This window comes from Echeneis naucrates, chromosome 21, assembly GCF_900963305.1.
Source record: "Echeneis naucrates chromosome 21, fEcheNa1.1, whole genome shotgun sequence".
In the NCBI taxonomy this organism is placed as follows: domain Eukaryota; kingdom Metazoa; phylum Chordata; class Actinopteri; order Carangiformes; family Echeneidae; genus Echeneis; species Echeneis naucrates.
Genome location: NC_042531.1, coordinates 4,267,496 through 4,289,383, shown reverse-complemented (window position 1 = coordinate 4,289,383; position 21,888 = coordinate 4,267,496). Strand labels below are relative to the sequence as shown.

The 21,888-nt window shown below is 43.8% G+C and overlaps 1 protein-coding gene across 4 annotated transcripts in view; it reads right to left on the bottom strand.

Annotated features, from left to right (window-relative positions):
• The window catches only part of sema5ba (sema domain, seven thrombospondin repeats (type 1 and type 1-like), transmembrane domain (TM) and short cytoplasmic domain, (semaphorin) 5Ba), a 144,117-nt gene that overhangs the window by 99,103 nt on the left and 23,126 nt on the right, over positions 1-21,888 (bottom strand). For 3 of the 4 annotated variants that reach the window (XM_029530088.1, XM_029530090.1, XM_029530091.1), the window contains exon 2: positions 17,268-17,333. The exons of the other annotated variant lie outside the window; for it this stretch is intronic. The gene's annotated coding sequence lies outside the window, so the exon portion shown is untranslated. The remainder of the gene's footprint in view (positions 1-17,267; positions 17,334-21,888) is intronic. 4 annotated transcript variants of the gene reach the window in all.

Below are 21,888 nucleotides of genomic sequence, written 5' to 3'. Positions count from 1 at the left end.
ACTTTAAACAGCTAAATGATATGAATGTTTCTAATCACTTTAACGGTAGCTGGTTCTCCTGTTGTGTTTTTAAATAGCACAGTTGCTGCTGATACATCCTGAAGGTGCATTCATAATTTCCCCCCTTCAGATTTAAGCTTCTTCCGGTGGATGCAGCGTGACCCTCAGCAGCACCGGCTGTTTTGGAAAATGGCCCAGGTGGTCTATTTATTCTCAGCACATCCGAGAGCGAGCTGTCGGCACGAGCATCATGTCGCTGCCTCCGTTACAACCTGTGGGATCCTCTCCTGAAACGGCACGCTGGACGTTCGTTGTCTTTTTCTGCCACAGTGCTGTCTATTAAAGGACGACTTCTACGACCTAATGTTGGCTGTTCAGGCCGAGAACAAAGCTTTGATTTATTTTATGAACATTTTTTGGATCCATAACTTTACTTTTGCATCCAATCTTGCTCCCACAGCCGATTCTTCCCCGTTCTATTTCTCCTTCTGCTGTGATAGATCTAAGTTGTAACTTTACAACACTTCAACTTCCCCGACGACACACACACACACACACACACACCCATGCAGCTTTAATCACAGAGCTGCCTGGAACTCGTTGGAATTTAATGCACCATGAAGTGAGTTTTACGGCCGGGCACGAGGTTTTTTGTCCAGTTTGGTTTCTGATGTTTTATTTCCGAATGCCAGTACGAATTCACTGCAAATGAGATGGTGATGATGACTGGGCCCTTTTCAAGCAAGTGCGCCTCATTATTAATTCTGGGTAGTTTCTTCTCTGGGAGCCCCATTAGACGGAAACAGCCGCAGCTCACAGAAACAGGAAGGTGGCACGATGTGACTGCACGACTGATCAACACAGGTAGGAAGAAGCCAAGGAAGAAGGAAGCAAATGACTGAAAAAACATAAAATGAAAGGTGGATGTGCAGGAAGACTAAAACAGCACATCACAGCCGCTCCGACACTAATTCTTCATATTTAATCTAAAAACGTCACGATGCCGACGCGTCATTGTCTGAAGAGCTGCTGCGGTCACTCAGACACAACACAGACCACTTGTCTGTACATCATCTCCCGGCCTGACAGCATACTGCGGTGAATTACCCTAAAAGGAACAAAATCAATAACTGACAGATAAAGTGTCACATCCTGGGACAGATTTGGATTTTCTCGATTGGGGGGGGCAATCTCTGAACATTGTGCACTCATGAGTGCACGCTGCCACCGGTCAACATCTCCCAGAGACGGCTATAACAGCAGACACTGGAAGTGTTTCTCCATTTTCGTGTTTGCTTCTTAAATTGGATCAAACTTTAAAATTGCAACCTTATATCTTCCCCGAGTGGTTATGAAATTTTAAATCCTCCGCCCTCGCCTCCAGACAGAGCCATCGGGTTTCTACGACTGGACGAGGATCCAGACTCCAGTCTGGGATCAGGAGGCAGAGACACGCTCTACAATTAAAGATTAAAGATTAAAACCATCCTGTTTGATAAAGGTTATCATTACGGCTGGCTCAGGCGAGCCCTGAACTGTCCCTTAGTTATGCTCCTACAGGTTTGACTGCTGGTGAGCACTTTTTCTGTCTCTCTCTGTGAATTTATATCACTCTGCTGCTTTAACACTCTGTTCAATATAAAACTTCCATATAAAAGTATATACAGCATATTGGACCTCCTGATAAAAAAGCCAAATGCTTCTCATAGCAGGAACTGTTCTCACTTTAATGTTTGAAGAACATTTTCACACAATACTTAGCAAAAATACAACTGAACTGACTTTGGAGCCGGTCTGGATTATTCAATGTTTTACAAATGGCAAAAAAATATCTCATTACCTGCGGGGGTGGAGGAGGTGGAGAAAGGAGCAGCTGCTGTAGCAAATGCAGTGACAAACTTCACCACCCATCGCTGTTCTCCCTCTCGAATGATAATGGGCTGTGGAGGGTGTCTGCCGTCCACCAGCAGCCAAAGCTAAACACTTTCGTCTGGTTTTAATTCCTGCCACGGCACTGATGATTCGCCTTCTTCCACTTAGGACCAGCAAGAGTTTGTCCAAATGAATTGTACTGACACCAACTGAAACCCCTTCAGAAAATCCACAAAACAAAATCGGCCTCGGTGTTTTTGACACCGACGCAGATGAGATAAGTTGATGTGAAATGGGTTAAAGCTGTCGTCTCTAATACCTGTGAGAGCACAAATGCGTCTGTCTGCAGCTACAGAGAAAACATTTGCTGCTTACCAATTACACACATTATTTACATTCACATCCGCTCTATTGCAAAAGCAGTTTCCATTAACTGGGGTTCGGCATGAACGGCGCCTGCAGATAAACTAGAACTGGGTCTCTAACAACTCTACAAAGGAGAGTAACGTTGAAGCATGGAGCATGGTCAAGTTGTGTTGATAATGTTAATGCTGCGGTTAAAATGGCAACACAACACGCTGCTGCTGCCCTTTACAGGTCGATGCACGTATCATACTTTTTGTTTTGTTTTTTTTTAATCTAAAGCGTATTAACCTTCAGATTCTGATTCATGCGTGTCAAAAGTGGCGGAAATGACATAGGCAACTACACGTTTTAGGTCTTTGTATGCTCGACATTTTGGCCTGCCACGCTCCTCAATACCTGCGGTGTGTGACAGTGTCATCGTCCACCTTGTGGTCCAAGCAAGGACACACACACACACCCACAGAGGGCTGCCAGCCAAGGAAACAGAATATGGAGGGTCATTTGTTTTAGGCTTGTAAGCTGGTATACATCAGGGTAACTGGGTGTGCTGTAGCAGATAAATGACAGACAGTTTTATCTAGAAATTGCTCTGAAGATAAAAACAGACCGTTCAGGCGCTTTTGTTATCTGCAGATTCAGTTTTACATGGACTCAGATACATTACGTCCAAACAGGAATCACTGCCTTTTGTCTCCTGCAGCCTTCATATTGTGGCTGTGTTATATCTATGATCTCCTCGTTGTTTTTCTGTTTGTAGAGTTTTTTCTGCTCTCTGAAGTTTTCCGCGCACATTGCAGAGGCCTTTTGTTCATTCACGCTCTCCCATTCCTCCAAGTACATGTGGAACAAGTCGGCACAGTCGGTCAATGCCGGGCAGAAACACTGGAATCCACTGCACGCCGTCGCATGAATGCCATTTTCATGCAAGTTTGCTGCGTTCATGCTGCTGCCTCTCAAAGCCCGTCTGGTTATCCACATTGGAGACAGCAGCAGACAGCTGACGTGTCCGACGCCGCCGATCACCGGCTGCTCCAGCGAATCTACTTCAGACTCGGATCACGGGCTCGGCGAGACAGGGCCGCCCAGGTAGGAGGCTTTCCATTCCAAGAAAAGCAATGTGCCTCCCCTGATGATTACCGAGCATTGATCTGCCATGAACAAATGACTGATTTGGTACCCCGCTGGTGGATGAGCGACTGGGCGTTTGTGATGGAGTGAAGGAGAGACAGAGAGAGAGACAGAGAGTGAGAGAGCGTGAAAGAAAAAGAGAGAGCGAGAACAAAGACGACATCTGAATGAGTGAGCAAGAGCTGCCGTTCCCACCAAATCCATCTTATTGGATTCTGTCTGCAGGCATTCATCACTCTCCACCATTGTGCTACTTGGGGATTCGCTGCAAAACTTTAATAAAAGCTGCCAACTACACACAAACACACAGTCTGTTGAGAGCGCCGGTGTCACTCCAAATGGAAGAATTTTTGTGGAAGTATTAATTTTGTTGTCGATGGTTGTATAACAATTTTGGCAAACGATCCCCTTCAGAAGTCTTCGATCACACACAAATGTTCCGCTCATAAAACAAAAGGTCTGTGAGGCGGTACATGTACTGGGCTTCTTAGCGGATCTTATCAGTCTGAGCGCTCGCCACTACTCAGGTTAGCAACGCTGGCGACGCCACATCAGGGACGATGCCGACGGCGTCAGCCTGACCTCAGATGACTGGAAAATAAACACACGGCTCTATTTTCAGATGATGTCAATAATAAAACAGGTTTAAAATAGATTTTTTAAAATATTCAATTGGCAGCAAAAAAAAAAAAAAAAGAAAAAAGATGAATTTCAACCAGTTTTTCGTTTGTGTGTTTATACATTCGCTCTCTTAGCGCTTCGCTTTCTATCAGCAGACACATTTTCTGAGCTCTGCTCGTCACAAAAAGGAGCTTATATCCTCCAAAAATGGAGCGAACAGCATCTTCTCAGCAGAACATACAGAAGTACTGGAAGCATGAATATGTGCCATCAACACAAATATCATTTTAAACTAATCTCCTTTTTCAGTGAAACTGATTAAATAGAACAGAGGCATTATATCTATAAGGATACAACAAAAACAATGTGTGAAATGATGAATGTGTACATGGTGGCAAAAAAAAAAAAATCATTTCTATTAATGTTTTTAATTTGGATTATGGAAAGGATTTGCCGTTTTATTGTTTAAGAACGACAATGACTGACTTGTGCATCTTTAATTTCTTCCTCCCTGCTTTAATTCATCCTGTGAGTCATCCGTATTTCTTTCTCTTGGCATAAAAAAAAAACAAAAAACCATCATGGCGGTCTATAGATAGAGCTGAGATGACTTTTCTGAATATTCTTTTTTTCTCCGTGTCGTTCCCGTCGTCACACATTACGAGCATACTTTTTTTTTTTCCCAGCCATATTTGTGATTTCTCATCTGAAGACACACACAAAGTGTTTTTAATTTTATAACTGAGCTTGAATTGACTTTACATCTTAATCTATCTACATGGGTAGGCCCGTTTTCGCTCTGATTGATTTCCCGTCTGTTAAAGATATACGATTTGCTCTAATGATTGCGTGACCAAAAATCTCTTTATCCTTTTTAAAAATGTTCCCATCCCGATGGGGGAAAAAAAAAAAAGCTCATTCTCGAACAAGCGTACATTGCCACACTTAGAACTGAAAGAAATTCTCTTCAAAGCTCGCCTGGACTGCCCTCCAATTTCACTTATTGGAAGAAAATCTGCCTGCTGGGTGTGACACCGATCTGCATGCGATGTAATCCCAGCCAACGCCTCCCTCAGGCGATTCTGCTCTAATACAGCCGGCATCATTCAATCAGACTCTGACCACAATTTCCAAAGACGTATCAAATTGCTGAAAATATTGATGCATTCTCCCGTCACGAAACTCCCGAACCCCCCCACCTCCTCCACACTTGGTCATCAAAAGACGCATCTGTTTTCAATCTGTGTGCGGACGGCAAGTTTGGGTCATTTGCACAACAAGTGCTGCTTCCTTTCCATCAGGTCGTCTCATCATTCCCATGTAGCCCAAAAGGTCAGAATTCTCTCCTCTGTAGCGTGTGACCTGTGAGAGAGTCAATATGAGGCAGCGCTCGACTTCGTGAAATCTCGTTTGATGAAACTGAGCGTTGCTTTGAAAGGGCTGGCCAAAGAGACCCCCCCCCAACACCCCCCCACGCTGTAAAAGTCAACCAGCAGATCACACACACACCCCCTCTAACCCTCTGCAGGCCCCAGATTTAGGACACCAAACGCCTCTTCACCCCTAATCCCACATGTTCCCAGAGGTTTCCCTCGTTCTTCCTCCTCCTAACGTCACCAGATCAGATTAGAGACCCGGCTGTATGCATTTCCTGGAACTTGGGGAAGTAAGTTATACCTTTAAAGGATCATTGCAAACATTCCTATAAGATTAAAAAAAAAAAAAAAAAAAAAAAAAAAATATATATATATATATATATATATATATATATATATATATATATATATATATATATATATATTAAAAAAAAAAAACTAGCATTCAATGAGGACGACTAGAATTTCTGATATGTAATGCAACAGTTAGGTGGGTTTAATGGGAAAATGGCTTTGGAGCTGTTGTGCCTGTCACGTTTCACACCTTCTGCCGACTCTGACGAGACTCGTGACACGGATGCACATCTTGTTCTCGTTCACGCTGCATTAAAATTCATCTCGTGATCTGACGACAGCCAGGCGGCTAAAAATACAACTGTTAATGCTGTCGACGACGCTCTGAGAGTCTAATCAGCCAAATTGGGCCGAACAAATGTTTTCATTTGAACAAACCTTCTCACTTTGAGGATTTGACACACATGCAGTATTCTTTACCGCATGTCAACTTTGTCCTTGCTTATCCGGCTGTTCTTCTAAATAGTCTCAGCGCTGGGTTTGAAAGGTTTGTGGGCTGTAGACAGTTTATTCTTTGCAAACGCAGCGCGTGCGGGGACGTGATCTCACGTCTCTGAATGTTGCTCCTTGCGTCCAGCTGCAGGCTAAGCAGGAAGTGAGGAGCGCAGCAGCGGTGCAGCTTTGTGAGACGGAGGCCGACGCATGCCGGGAATACTGAACATATCTGACGCTGGCTGTGTGGCTGACAGCTGTCTGGGAGAGTGATCCACCAAATCTATCTGTCTTTCTTAAAAAAAATTTAATTAAATAAAATAAATAAATAAATAAAATTCAGGTTTCTTTGTAAAAGATCAAGATGCAAACTTTTCCAACAATGACTAAGGAGATAGAGTAATAAAGTAGAGCTGAATTACATCTTCAGCAAAGCAGTCGTGTGCAATCACCGACAATACACCGCTGATCTGAATCAATGAAAAAGATTTTCTTATGGAAAAATGGAAGAAATATCTGCTTCTGTGACTTTATTTATTTATTTAAACCAATCAAGCCACAGTTGTGTGATTAAATGGGGGGAACAAAAAGGCATGAATTGCCATCCGCCTCGACGTCCCATCTCCTGGTCTCCGTGGGGACGGACGCTGCTCTGGAAAAGAGCCGCTCAGTTCATGTTTTCACGACGGCGGTGACGATAGGTGGAGATCTGGTGGCTGAAGGGATCCAGTCCCATCTGCACAAATTAGTTTCTCCTTTGACACCTGCCTATGTTCAGAAATAATGACTTGGCTTTTTTTTTTTTTTGGTTGTTGTTGTCGTGGAAATTTCTGGCCACATTTGTCTGCTCTAACAATGTGCTAACAATGTGCTCTGCACTGGAGGAAACCTCTGCCACTGTAGTGCAGAAACAGCGTGGCAGCGATGTTTCTGGTTATTTGCATTCAGAGCAAGAAAGCAAAGTTCTGATCAGCGGTCGTCTGCGAAAATGGATTTGCTGACAAATGTGTCTCATCTCACAATCTGAACAAGTGTAGATACACACACACACACACACACACACAAATCACACAAAGACAGACCAGCAGAGATAAAGTGGTCAGGCATTTAGGAGAAACCATTTCCATTTCACAAACTTCACACTGTTAAGCTTAGAGCTGTCACATCCTGCTGTTCCCACAAAGACTGAAAGCAAAGGCGGAAGAGGAGGTGTCGGGGAAAAGGATTTAAGATTGCAGAGGCACTATGAGCTGTGAGATCAGTAAAATGCTTTTGAACCTGCAGAGGTTCAACTTTTTAAGAACAGGCTTCTCTTTTGTGAACATATTTACGGGAAGCATGCAAACTTCGCTCTCGTGAGCCACCGGCCTCCGGCAGATCATCACGAACATTAAAATTTTATTTAAAAGATCATTAAATGTTAATGATTTTAATCCTTTTGAGACAGTTACATATTAGACAAACACAGGTCAACAGGAAAGGCTGCAGCGGATCAGTTCTTCCTTTTCATAAACTCCCTTATATTTCCCAAATGGTGCCAATGTTTGGGTCCCATTTCCGAGCCTCCTCCCGAACGCTGGTTACAGTCTGGGGAGCGAGGGAACATAATGTCACAAATAAAAGACAGATGATCAAGTCTAACGCTATCTACAAGAGTGTTTTTTTTTTTTTTAAACAGAAACATGCTGCTGTAATTAAATCCATTGTGATGTAGTTAGGAGGAAAAAAAAACAAAAACCCCAAACATCTTGCATCCAGTTTTAATTGCTGTGTGGTCTCACAACACAACTTCTCGTTACAGTCTTCTTGATGCGTGACCCAGGCGTTATGCCAGGAAATTTTTGTGATGAAAATGAAAACAAGTCTGATCACTGCGGTATTGTTTACCACCCCAGTGCACCACACGCTTCCGACGCTGCGTTTTATAGCTCCAAAAGGGAGCCGTCACCCTCGCAGAGTGCCTGAAGGGACCGTGTTGGGTTGTAATTGTGATATAATCACCCGCAGCAGAAAGAAGGACTCTCAGCTTCTTCTCTTGATGAAATGAAACAACCAAAGGATTCCTTAATGTTTTTGTCCATTTTCTCATTAGTTCTTAAAATGAGCAGTTTGATCAAGCCGAGCTTTAAATTGTGGGATATCTTCATCAAAGCAAGCGTGTGGATCGTCTCAAACACTGAGCATCCAGAAATGTTTTTCTGGGGAGCGACTTGAGCAGTTCTTCAGCTACGACTATCAGTCGGCTGCACAGAGAGGAAGGTTTCCAAGGGTCTAATTAGCAGGCTAATCACTAACTAATTGATGCCGTCTGTTTAGTTTGATACGTTGCCACTTTTCAATTATGGATCATTTCTGTGTCTATTTCTCATTTTCACAGAGAACACAACTAATAACACCTTCTCGTTCCGTCCCACTCGCTCGTGTGGGAGGAAGCACAAAAGGATCCAGAGACCAAAAACACAAAACCTCAGAGTAATTAATTCAGGAAGGAAACTAAACCCCCCCCCCCCCCCCCCCGCAAAATAAAGAGGCCTTCCTTCACAAGAACAAGGATTACGTTTAATCCAATTGTGATATATGGCAGTGAAAACTTTTTTTTTTTTTTTTTACTAAATGAGAGGCTGAAATAAAACCCAGATGCCCTCGAGAGATCCTGGCGGTTTGTATGAAAGTGTGCAGACGTCAAATAAAAGACCAACAGATGAGAAGAGAGAGAAAAAGAAAAAAAAAGGTTTGCTCTACGTGCTGAGAAGTGAAAGTGAAGATGGATCCAAGCAAGCTGAAAATGTAATTCAGCGTGCAGATGAAAAGGACAGAAATTGGAGGAGGAACTGCGATAGCTACTCGGGGCTTGTTTGTGGTGTATAAAATCTTTTAGTATGCATTTTCATTCTGTGTCTGTGGGTTTCCTCTGGGTTTCCTCTGGGTCCTGCCCCCCCCCCCCCCAGCTCTGTGATAGATGGGTGCCCAGGTTTAGCCCAACTAGGCAGCCCTTCTCATTTTACGCAGATATGGAGGACAAATAGGCTGTTATGAAAAACAAAATAGCTCTAAAGTTCAGTTTAAAATTGATCCCATTCTCTCTCTCCTATATAAATCTGGTGCTTCTATATTTCCATGCATGGCTTTAACATGCGGGCTGTAAATGGATGTAATATCTGGACGAGGAAAACACACGTTGATGCCAAATTTAAATGCACGGCCATGCGATCGATCAGCAACAGCAGATGTGACTGGATCTTGGCAGATGTTCAGCAAATTGATAGGTCACCTGAGTCTGTCCGTGGATGTAAACAAAAACTAAAGCTAGTGGCAGCATCTTAATCACCTCCAAAAAATGTGGGACATCTGTCCACATTATATTGTATTCATGTGAGGATTTGTGCCATTTAAAGTTTGTCACTGCGGACAAATGTATTTTCCAAAGTGTTCCGTGTTAATTAAAATTTTTAGCTCAGTGACATATTTCATGATGGGGAAGAATTATTTTGGGGTTATTCAATTCATTTATCTTCACAACCACCATATGTTTCCACATCATAAGCTCAACAAATAAGCGACTGGAAAACAGACACTCTAATTTGATCCGGACTCCTGCTTAATAACGTACTGTGATTAAGAACGGATTCCAACCATTTCCTGCATGATGCTTAAAGAAATTGATTTGGCTTAACAACGAAGCAACAAAAAGACCATAACTGAGACTAATAGTAAAGATATACTGATAAATGCATCATTTAAACTCCACTCTTTTGGAGTTTACACATTTGTGTATGAAGTGAAATAAAATATTTTAATGTCAGTGAACAATAGAGGAGAAATAAATAAACTGTCAACTGGTATACTGCATATGCATACACTACTTTTTTTTTTTTTTTTTTTTTTAACCTTCCAGTTGATGTACTAGACAATCACAATGATCAAAAACACAAAAGAAAGCAGAAAAGCTGGCCAGATGCTTGAGCCGAGACTGACAGCCATCATATGGGTATTATTCTCCTCCAGGACCCATCAGCATCAATATATTCCTTTGAACTATATATTTTTTTTGTGTCTTACAAACACCTTTGTAATGGAAATGGATAATGAGCTTTCCCAGAAGGGTTAATCAAACCTATTGTTCCTCAAGAATGAAACGATGTGAAAGGGAACTGATTGATTGTGTGGAAAAAAGAAGAATTGGTGTCCTTTTCTTTCAGGCAATTCCTTGTTTCCTCCTTGATATAGGAAGTGATTTATTTTGACAGCCACCTCATTGAGTTTTATTTTATCCAAATGAAAAGTCTTTGTTGTGGGCTGAACAAGTCAGAGGGGGAGAGAGGTACGGAGACAAAAAGGAAACAGGCAGCGAGGGAGACAAAAGAAAGAGCGGACTAATAGAAAGAAGAATAAAGAGCCTCGCTGGAAAAGATGACAAGCTAACGACAGAAAAATAAATGTGTGAAAGTAGCAGTCGAGTGTGGCTTGTGAGTAAGCTGCTGGCTGAAGGCCTGGTGAGCTCGATTTGACCCCAGAGAGGAGGAGAGTGCACAGTCCAGGTCTATAATTAGAAAACACACAGCGCCACTAATCCTTACTGAATGATTAAGCAGCAAAACAGCAAGTTTACAGCCGTTCGCCACAACCAAGCAGCTGTGGAGAGTCACAGAGTGCACAATCTGACAGGAGACGGTTGTTGTCGGATCCAGGTGAGAACGGCTCGGCTCAAATCAAATCGAGTGCTTTTAAACGGGATTGAAGATCGTTAACACGTTCAAGCTGGACTTGTGCCTGCAGGGGCTCACCGGACGCACACGCAAACCAAAAGGCTGGAACGGTGACAGCAGCAGCAAGGCATGTGCAGCCCAGAAGAGCTGGGTTTGATTAGTTCGGACTGCAGTCTAAGTTAGCTACGCTCCACGTTGGAAGGCGGAGATGAGGGCGCTGAGGTCAGAGTGGCCGGCGAGCACATTGCATTTTTACTGATTCCTATCAGAGACCAATTAAGTGCAGTTGGGTCAATTTGTTTCAAAAAGCACAAATTTGCATTAAACTCAAATAAGCTAAAAAAAAAAAAAAAAAAAAAGAAAATCCTCTCAGCAGAAATGTATCCAAATGTCTTTTATTCACAGTATTTCCTCACAAACTTCAATTAAGTGTTTGATTAACTAACTTTAGTCATGCTGCTGTTGTCGTGGGTCCTGTTGAGACAGTCAAAGAAAGTTAATTTAGACAATTTCTCGGCTCCAATATCAAAGGTGGACCTCCCATCATGGTTGAGCAAAGCCGTTCTCAGAAGATCCCATCGGCTCGCTGTTGGAGGCGTTACAGCTCAGAAAGTGGCGATGCTACACCGGAGAAGAACTCTAGATCAGCTCAAACTGAAGCTCTGGTAGGACGTTTGATACATGAACACAATTACAACCAGCGCTCCCCTTATATATTCTCACTTCAAATTCGGCTGGGTTCAAAAGACACATTTCTAAATGGACAGACTGCGATTAAAGTTATTTTCTCTACCTCCTTCAAAGGCCACAGTCTATCACAGGACTTGCTTTGCTCCAGAACAACCAAACGTTATGTTATCAAGGACTTTTATTCGAGGAAGAAAAGGTTTCATTACCCAAAACAGTGCATCGCAGTCCTGATTTTCACAGAAGCCAATCTTTCCAGCTCTATAAACCACAGACTGTTTAGAGAGAAGGCAATCTGTTGGGCCGCGGCACTAAGGGGGGGAAATATTGCCTGTCAAATTCACGAGCACGTGTGCTCAAGGCGCTCTTCCATCTATTGTGGACTCGTTACATGAGCAGCTTTACGACTTTTCAGGGCCACAAGAAGCTTTAAGCCTGAGCAGACTGAACACTTTATTAGGAACCTCCACACACAGCAGCTTTTTCATGTCATTCATAACAGCAGAGAAATACATTTAAAAAAAAATAAAAAACACCCAGAGAGATCGGGAGATCGGGCAGACAGAGAGGTGAAGGTAACTCAGATAATCACCATTCACAGCTGCAGTGAGCGGGGAGAAGCCAGCCGTTGAACTTTGTGTCAGATGGACTGCAGCACCGCTCGTCTGAGCCAAGAACAGAAATGTGAGCCTGCCGAGGACGCGGATTCATCAAAACCGGACAACTCAAGACTGGAGAAGTCGAGCCTGATGCAAAGGATGCAGATTTCTGCTGAGGCAGCAGATGGCGGGGCCTGAACTTGGCATCAGCAGCATGAATCCGTGGACACAAGCAGCCTCGTGTCAACAGTCCAGGCTGCAGCTGCTGCTGGTGGGATGGAGTGGGAGTATTTCCTGGAACTGTAAGTCCCTCAATACAAATCAGTCGTGGGTTTGAATGCCAAAGACAGTGCTGGCTGCAGTTTATCGTCATTTTAAGGCCACTTCGTGTCACAAACGGAGTCTCACACTGGTTTTATGAACATGACAGTGAGTCCAGTGAACTTCACTGCTCCCTCCAGCCACCACATCTGGATCCAGTGAAACCGAACAGGCGACTGGCAGCTTGAACACAGCGCTGGCAGGTCTGGAGAAATGGCGTGACGCAGTCGCATCAACATGGAGCCAAAACTCGAAAACTCTAAAGTTAACCTAACTTGGGGTGCATGTCTTTAAATTTCCTTGCACTTAGTGAATAGATGTGAATAGATTCTTGTCCCTCGCTTGTAATTCAATTTGGATAAAAGCATCTGCCAAATGAGCAACAGTAAATTTAAATGTAAACTTGAAAGTAGTGTTTCCATCAACTTGTGCAATCCATGCTCCAAAGAGCTGAGGCTTTTAAGCACAAAGGGAGGAACTGCCCAGTATTAGTGTGGCGTTCCTAATAAAGTGTTCGGAATCATCGCTTAATGCAATCAGAATCCATTCCATCCCAACTCTGGACGGTTTAAGGAAGACAGTAATTCAGCCCGAGAAAAAGAGAAAGCATTTGAAGGCAGACTTAGACGTTTTCAAAGCCTCCTCCGATTCAGACGGGCAGCAGCGACGGCCGGTTCTGGAGTGGCTGCAGAGGACAGCTAATCATTAGCCAGTTAGCCTCCATTACGACCGAGGATCCAGGCCTGGTAATAAAGAACCGAAGGACTCAGGGCTCACAGCTTAATGATCCACAGATCAGCACAGGATTTACGGGCTCAGGGTTTCCAGCACAGCCTCCTGGACAAAAGCCTCCTCCCTTCTTTCATCTACTTCAGCAGAAGGATTGAGTTCATAAAATCAGGAAACAACGTTGGAGAGTAATGAAATCTCCCACGGAAGGCAGAGTGAAAAGAAAAATGAAATGAGTGAGACATCAATTGCAAAGGTAGAACTTCCAGTTGATTAGATGATAAATAAAGGCTCCTTGCCAACAACAAACATTTCACACACTAGGAGTTTTACAGCAACCTTCAGTGGCTCTCTAATTTGGTTTTCTTTGAAGAGTTTGACATTACAGCTCGTGGCACTTTCTGTATTTATGAGTGTTTGGTGAAAACTTGATTCAACAGTTTCGGGCCCGGACTATCAACTCTGATCACTCTATATTGAGTCTGAGCTACCAGCTGATGCTTGAAAAGCACAACTAAATTTCCACCAAAGCTTGAAGCCGATTCCATCTACAATTTGCACATACATATTTTGAAGCATTCATCAACAGCTAAAATCCTTTACACAGACTCAGCGGGTCCGCCTTCCCATCTCAGTTCAGTTCCTACACTTTCAGAGATCCTCCAGGATTCATCCAACCATCTCAAGCTGTGAAACACTGACCAGGTCTACCGACGCGTCGCCAGCTGGCTTCCCTTAAAACAAGATCATTATTCTTAATATGTTTTAGAGCAGGAAAATAATTGAGAAAAATAACCAGCTCAGGGGATCAACGGACCTTTGAGTTTAGTTTGGTGCTTCAAAACACTTTATAAAGTCAAAGTTCAATGATCTGGTAACATGATTTGATTTTGTCTTTTTCAATTCAATAAATAAATGTGTCCAGAGGTATTTTACAGGTGCGTTATCAGTCATAATGATCCATTTTGATAGATTATTTTAAAGTGTGATAAGTAGACTTTCTGTCAATCAGCTAAATCACTGAAATCAGCAAAACTAACCACAGCAAGACATTTGTTGCAAAAAAAAAAAACAAAACAAAACAATTGAGTCTGTCGGTTTGTCAATTCAGCGATTCATTCATCCTCGTGCTGCAATCTGCCCCGACCACCTTCCTGCAGGCCGCTCTGTGGCTGCTGCTGCTGCGGCGCCGTCCTCAGCCAACGCACAAAACAAACTGTGCACACCTGCACGTGAGAATCCACAAGAGACGGTTGGCCGAAAGAGATAAGACACAGATCTGACAGCTGCTCATAGTTTAAAAAAAAACAAAACAAAAAACGCTCCAATTTGGAAACAAGCTGATGATTTTGTATCCTCGCTGCTCATCAGCAGTCAAAGACAACATTTTAATCCTGCTTTGGTTAACTGTTGGATACACGAAGGTCCCAGCAACAGCTTTGCGTCACTTTTCAATGCAACGGATACACTTTTCAACGATACAAGTAAACCACAACACCAAATCTGGATAGGAAACTTTGCTGACTGGTTTTTTAAATGACTTAAACGCTGCATTTATTAACGGCGGCTGAGATGTTTGAGGTAGACAGTGCCTGAATGTGTGTCACGATTTAATGAGGAAAATTCCACTGTGACTTTAAAAACCATCAGCATACGTCAGCGCTGGAAGTCGATCGGACTTTTTGCGTTAGACAGCGACACAGAGGGGTCGTGACCCTCGTTCGTGTGAGAAAGCACCTCATCTGACACAGCTGACGTGGAAACACGAGTCTCCTTATCAGATCCGGCATTTTCACGGCCGAACAAACTCAGGATGAAGCCAAGAGACGACCTCACCAGCTGGCATGTGTTTGAGGATTACGTCACATCGGTTCTGGCCCGAGTGATTGTTTTACTCATCTCAGGAGAACCCCCTTCATCACCGTCACCCCCCACACACACACACACACACACACCCCCCCATGTGGTGTGAATGCCTCCTCTGTGAAGTAGGCCAAGGATCTGCCAGCGGCCCCTCTCTTTGTGAGCTGAATGGGCACGGCTCGGCCACGTTTTAAGGCACCCTAATGTACCATGTCTGGACCACAAAGGCAGCGTGGTAATTTGCCAGGGATAATGATGCTCCCTTAATTCGGCCCTAGGGGCCACAAACAGAAAGCTTTAAAGAGAATCTCTATCCAGGGATGAGTCCCCTGTCCCCCCCTTCTTTCTTTCCTTTTTTTGTCTTTTTCGAGGTCTCTTTCTGCCTCACAGTCCACCCCCTTCTCTCTCTGACTGACCTAAAAGGAGCTTGTTTTCTTCCGGCTTATTGTGGCCCTGAACTAAATATCAGCAAACAGCAGCGGGGCTGGATGAGACAACATGCCAGCCACGACTGGAGCTCCCTGATCTCCTCCCAGAGGAGAGGAGCAAAACCAAGGCAAACACAGAGGAGCTCCTTCATCAGAGCGACCAGAGCGGGAGCTCCGACGGCGCGTATTAGAGGAAGGCGTTTAGGCCGCAAATTGAGTTGAGAAGGAGGCAAGTGCCGAGCACTTCTGGGATATTAAAAACTCAGGAAGACAAGTAGGAGAGATTGGAACAGAATTGGTCTGGGATTTTCATGATGAATTGCCCCGTGCTGCTCTTCAAGGTTTCTGTGTTTGGCGCTAAAGGTTTGTTGGTTGAAGTCTCATCTTGAGCGTTGTTCCAGGCCCGGACGGAACAGGATCCAGATTTATCAGGCGATGATCCCTGAAGGTCTCTTTTCAGAACATCGGTCTTCGTGTCGTTACCAATATCTCTGATAAGTGGCACCTGCTGCTCTGTGGCAGACAAATGGAAGGTTCATTTGACGGGATTATAATGTCAGATGATCTTGTTTTTGGGAGTTTGAGGCGGGGGGGGAGGGGGGCTTCTGGCAATATGTCCGCTCCACAATCTCACATCGTTTATTCACATGATCACTAATTAACAGCAAAGGAAGATACGTAATCATTATTTTTGAAACAATTAGCCCATAGCTGACTGCTGATACTCATTTTTATTGTGGCAGGACTTTATCAAGCTCCTGGAAAACCATCATTGTTGACCTCAATGTCCTCTTTTGAAGTTTTGAAATCAAAGATGTTGTTTCATTTATTTTGTGGAGTTTAATCAAAAAACTGCCAAACTCTCTCTCCATGACATTTAGCAGCATGTGCAAAAAATATAGCAGAAAGCTAAACTCTATCCAGACTAAGAGAATTCAGCTTTTCTTCCTCGAGATCGAAGGGAAATAACCTGAACCAATATCTGGTTGTCTTTGTTTTTATATAAGCTCACGTACCTTTTGTTGCTATTTACAGCATTGCGGATGAATGAGAATATTAAATCCTGAAAAGTGAAGGCGTTTTCAGGTGAAACTGATTTGGGAAGATGTTTGAGGTGCCAACTGTGATTGAAACATCCCTGGATGTACGTGTGCCATCACTCTCACACTCTCTTCCCCTAAATGTAAGAATGGAAAGGGGAGCCTTATAGTGCTCAGAATCAAATTAATAGCCGGCATGTAAACACGCCGACAGTGAATCCGGTCTGCTGTGGTGAAGGCGATGCCACGAGGTAGTTGTGCAGTTGTGGCACATCTCATCCGGACAATGATTTCAGCGTAAAGTGTCAGCTCAGCTCGAGGCCGTCTGCAGTGGAGTGATACACTGCTTCACATTCAGAGGGAGAGCGAGAGAGGGCGGAGGGAGGGAGCCGTAAAACTTATTCCTTAATGAAGCCCCCGCCCCCCCACCCGACCGTCTCCACTGCCTTTCAAATCATCAAATCACGTCAGCCAGTCAGAATAAAACGGGCTTTCACCAAGAAAAGGTCACCTCACTTTTACCACCGTGGCCTGTCTGAGAAAGACTTGTTTGTTTTTTTGTTGTTTTTTTTTTGTGAAGAATGAGTGAGAAAGTATCACAAGACAAGCGTTTGCTGGTAAATTTGAGAAGACAGGAAAAAAATAAAATAAAATAAACCCGAATGATGCAACAAATGAAGGTAAAAGAAACTGATGGAAGAGAGGAGTGAAAGGTTTTCCGTGAAGAAGAGGAGAGTGTACTCACCAGCTGAGCATCACTGGGGGTGTGGGGACGGGGCTGAGGGGGCCGTCTGTCTTTTTCAAACTGATCCTGGAAGAAGGAAGAGGGAGAGAAAGCAGAGGGGGGGGGGGGGGGGGGGGAGGGGTGAGTCCTTCACATGCTGCGTGCCTCCTCCTCCTCATAAGCAGTGTGCAGAACCACAAAGAGGTGCTGCCCCGCTCGTAAACAAACCGCCAAGTTTTCAATGGAGCGGAGAAGGCGGAGCGGGAATGGCATTTAAGCGGAGACTTCTTGGGATTTGGTGTGTTGGGGGGGAAGAAGGGGGGGAGGGGAAAAAAAAAAAAAAGGGACCTTGGAGATGCCTTTATATTAAAACAGCAGATCCAGACGGGTCAAACACATTGAACTGTGCAGCTATGTGGAGGCCTTGTGTTGCATTGACAGTGAGGCTGTAAATGCGGTGAGCGGATGTGTCGTCGTGTCGAATCAAACACAGCTGCTAATATGCGGAGAGCACTTTGACATGCGTGCTTATTTTTTTTTTAATCTCAGCGCCTCAGAGCAAATTGGAAAAAATGGCCCCGGCTGGTTTCTACGGTAACCTGAAAGAGCGGTTTAGGCTTGCCATTACCTCTCGTGGCGTCAACTACCGTGATAACAGCTGGCGTTTCCTCCGATTCCACACAGAGCTGCTCAGAATAACACAGGGATTGATCATGGAGATCGATCAGTTCCTCTCAGATGTACACTCAAATGACTGCAGAGCTTTTCTGAGCCGAAACCTCAGGCTGTATTTTTGGGCTCATAATTTCACTATTGATTTATGCAGATTAGTCCTCAGCAAACTTATTTGCTCAACTACTTATTCAAATATTTATTTTTTTTTTTTTTTTTTCCTTTGTCTGCCCAAGAGTCCACGAACAAATTAGAAACAAGAGAAAATCTGCAAATCCAGAAAGTGGAAGACAAAATTTGTGGCCATTTTTTTTTTTTTTTACTTGTTGCTTATTATCCAGAACTTAAACATCCAGTTAATCTTTTTTTTCCTCTGACAGCTCAGTGCTGAGAGCCACAAAGACAGGTAGACATATTCAGTAAAGAGGATTTTCTGTGGAGCTGAGCTGAGCAGCAGGAAGTATCCGCTCAAACAACAACAACAACAGCAACAACAACAACAACAACAAAACACCCCATAATCTCCAGTGTCAGTGTGGGATCAGGCTTTATTCACCAGAACTCTCAAACTACTTAGTCTGTGACCTTAGTCTGTGTCTTACTTTCTTTCACTCACACGCACACACAATGTCAAGCAGTGACGTTGTTGGCCCAGACGGCCGGCCACAGAAAGTCTGTGATTAAAACCTGCTCAGATTCCAATAAAAACGTGTTGACCAGATAACTGACAGGAATCTGACATCCTGTTGCGGGACACGCTGCAGAGATGTGGTTCAACAAGCACAATGCACAAAACGAGTTTTTATAATATCAGATGACAGATTTCTGGATAACTGCCTGCATTTCAGACAGTTCGAGCTGAATCAGATCAGTCTGACACCCGTTTCCACAGCTGGAAGGAAAAAGAAACCACCCCGGCCGCAGAGGGCCGCGCCAGCGCCACAACAAAAGCCGCACAAAGACGGTTTACGACAACTGTAAAAGTAAAACTCAAAACATGATTTAATCTGTTTTGACTAATAATGTTGATGGAACTGGCTGTTATTTCCTGCTGGATAACAGCAGCGACAACAAACACTGACAACAACTAACAAAAAACGAAATCATCGAGCCAAGAGTCTGCAGCTGTCATACTGTACTGCACAACAGCTAAATGCTAACACCATGTTAGCATGCAATTATAGCGGATAGCCTTATGGTGGACGTTTAGCTCAGCTGGGATCTTCAGACTGACCCAACTGCTGCACGCTGCATCCTGGAAGTCACAGAAACAGGCTCTTGTGGTTGGTGTAATCGTATATACTGAAAAGTAATGGCATAAACACGAAATGGGCTGCATACTTGTGCTTGTCACGCTGTCCTCGCGTCCTAATTGCCAATCTAGCAGCACACCTGCCATCCATCTCCTCATCCTTCCCCAGATCTTAGTCTCGCTGGTCAGAAGGATGATGTTCAAGGTCGCACCTAAGCTCTTTTTTTTTTTTTTTTTCCCCCTGCTCCGAGCTCATCCGTGTCTCCCTTAGCTCCAGGATCACTTCTCGACATCACCCAGCTCAGGGTCAGCTCCTCCATCCCTCTGTAGTCAGCTCCGCCTCCATTCCCCGACTTTTAGCTTCAAGCTGCGAGTCTTTGTCCTGTTCCGTTCACCCATCGGAACATCACACTCGTGTTCATCATCAACACATTTGCAACTTGCCAAATATGTAGATGAACATGTCCTCGTTCTTCTTGCTGCCGAATTACGAAATGTTCCCTACAAAATGCATTTGCTGATGAGGTTTGGTCGAGACCTCACGCACCAGATGGTTTGTTAGAGAGAACCATGTGGTAAGGCTTCATTAGAAACTGGAAAAGGGCAGAAACTTCAAAAAAAAAAGAAGAAGAAGAAATATTTGGCAGGTGACTGGATGAACCATCTGTTTTACATGTGATGTGATGAGTGCAGAGGAGCAAACGCAGCCCAACAAGCTGCCGTTCGAGCCCGGTGGCATGTGTGTCCACAATTTCTTGCCGTATTTTTTTTTTGTTGGGAAAATATGTGCATAAAAGGCACAACAGCTGCTTCTTACCACGAGCTCTTCCTTCATATGACCCTGACTGGTCTGAACCAATGCGATTCAGCCACAAGTGAAGAGTGAAATCCAGCTGCCCTGCAAGTTTAGCTTACTTGTGTATAAAAACACACTTTTTTCACTGCTCTGAAAAGTTAATCACGCTAAAACAAGAGTCATATTTCTCACAATATAACAAGGCTGAATATTTGAGCCTCTGCTTCTTCTTATTTCAGAGTCATCAGGTGCCTTATGCATTTTCTTTCTCATCAGATAGTTCGAGAGCACACACACACACACACACCTAACTGCACTTTTCCAATCCTGAATGAGTCCTTGAAAGTCATCTGCTTGGCTGCCAAACAGGCGAGCAGACAGATGGCTGTGTGTGTGTGTGTGTGTGTGCGCGTGTTCTCTTGGTGTTTGGTGAACTTGGGCTGGTCAGTCCTTCTGATATCGCTGTGAGGCAGACAAAGCACAGGAAAAGGTTTTTGTGCTGCAATGTGACACTTTCCTTCACTCTGCTGAAACTCCTGCAGCAGCGCGCGTCTTTCGTTACTGTCCATAAGAGCTCGTTATCGACGGTTGGCATCAGAATGACATTTTCCTGATTAAGCTGCAGTTACCGGTAAGTGAATCAGACAGTTTTAATGCAGACTTAGCGGGAAGGAGGTGAAGAGGCAAGTTAAGACTCAGCAAGAGGTCACAACTCAACAACTCATGCAGTTTGTGCCTTTCACAAACGCGCGCAGGAACACACTTTCAGTCGAGATACTTGTGAAGTTCCTCCTTCAGGCCAGCGCAAGAAATACGTCTAATTAGAAGTGAATTACTGCCTGCGACGTTCCACTTTACAGCAGACAGAAGCAGGCGTGCTCAGGCTGGCTGTTTTTTGTCTGAAGGCACTCAATGTGACGCACAGCAGACACGGGTTTTAGTGCAACAAGGACACACTACATGACATCGGCAGCAGCCCTCCGTTAGAACTCAGCTTGCTGTTGTGGAAAAGAGCATAAAGTAGTAGAACTAAAGGAGGGGAACAAACCAGCAGAGTCCTTGAGTAAAAAAAAAAAAAAGGATTGGTTTTGTAGCTGGTCCCTGCGGTTTGATCTTTTTGTAACAGCAACTTTTAAAACTGCCTCTAACATTCACTATAAAAGAAACTGTCGAAACGGCGATAAGTTATCTGAAATATCAGCTAAATGGGAACGCTAATCTTTGATGTTGGCTATAGTTTAATTACAGTTGTCCAAAAATTCGCAATGAAATCTGTGTGTTGTTTTTTTTTTTTTTGTCCATTTCTGTCCTACATGACATGAGGACATGATGGTGCCATTTGAAATTGGCCTCCTGCTACTGATTAAACGTGCAGCTCATGCAACAAACGGTGTGTATAAAAGGGTCGGACTCAGAACGGGCAGGAAATGTGAAACAACAACAACAACAACAACAACAGGCTTTACAAATGTACACAGCACTCAAACACAACTCGGGGGAAGAAAAAAGAAAAAAGAAAAAAAAAAAACGAACTAATTCATGACAGAGTGTTGTTTGTGTTTTCTATGTTGTTAAAAATTTCCATGTACCAATGTCAACAGCAAATTTCCACATTTCCATGAGCAGCAGAGAGCGCACACACTGCTCAGCGGTGCAGCTTCCCTGCACGGTCAGACTCAGCTCAGTAAACAATGAGCCTGCCAAATAAACCGTGTAACGACACCGTTTCTAAATTACTCCCATTGCTGTCGCTTTCTTTCTCTTTTTTTTTTTTTTCTGCCTCAATAGGTCAACGTTGCTCCAGAGATCTGGTTGTATTCTCAAAGCCATCAACGAAGAAATTAGCAAATGAGACTTTGAGAGCCTGCACGCTGACATGCGAAACACCTCGGAGAACATGCCAAACCACGGATACATGACAA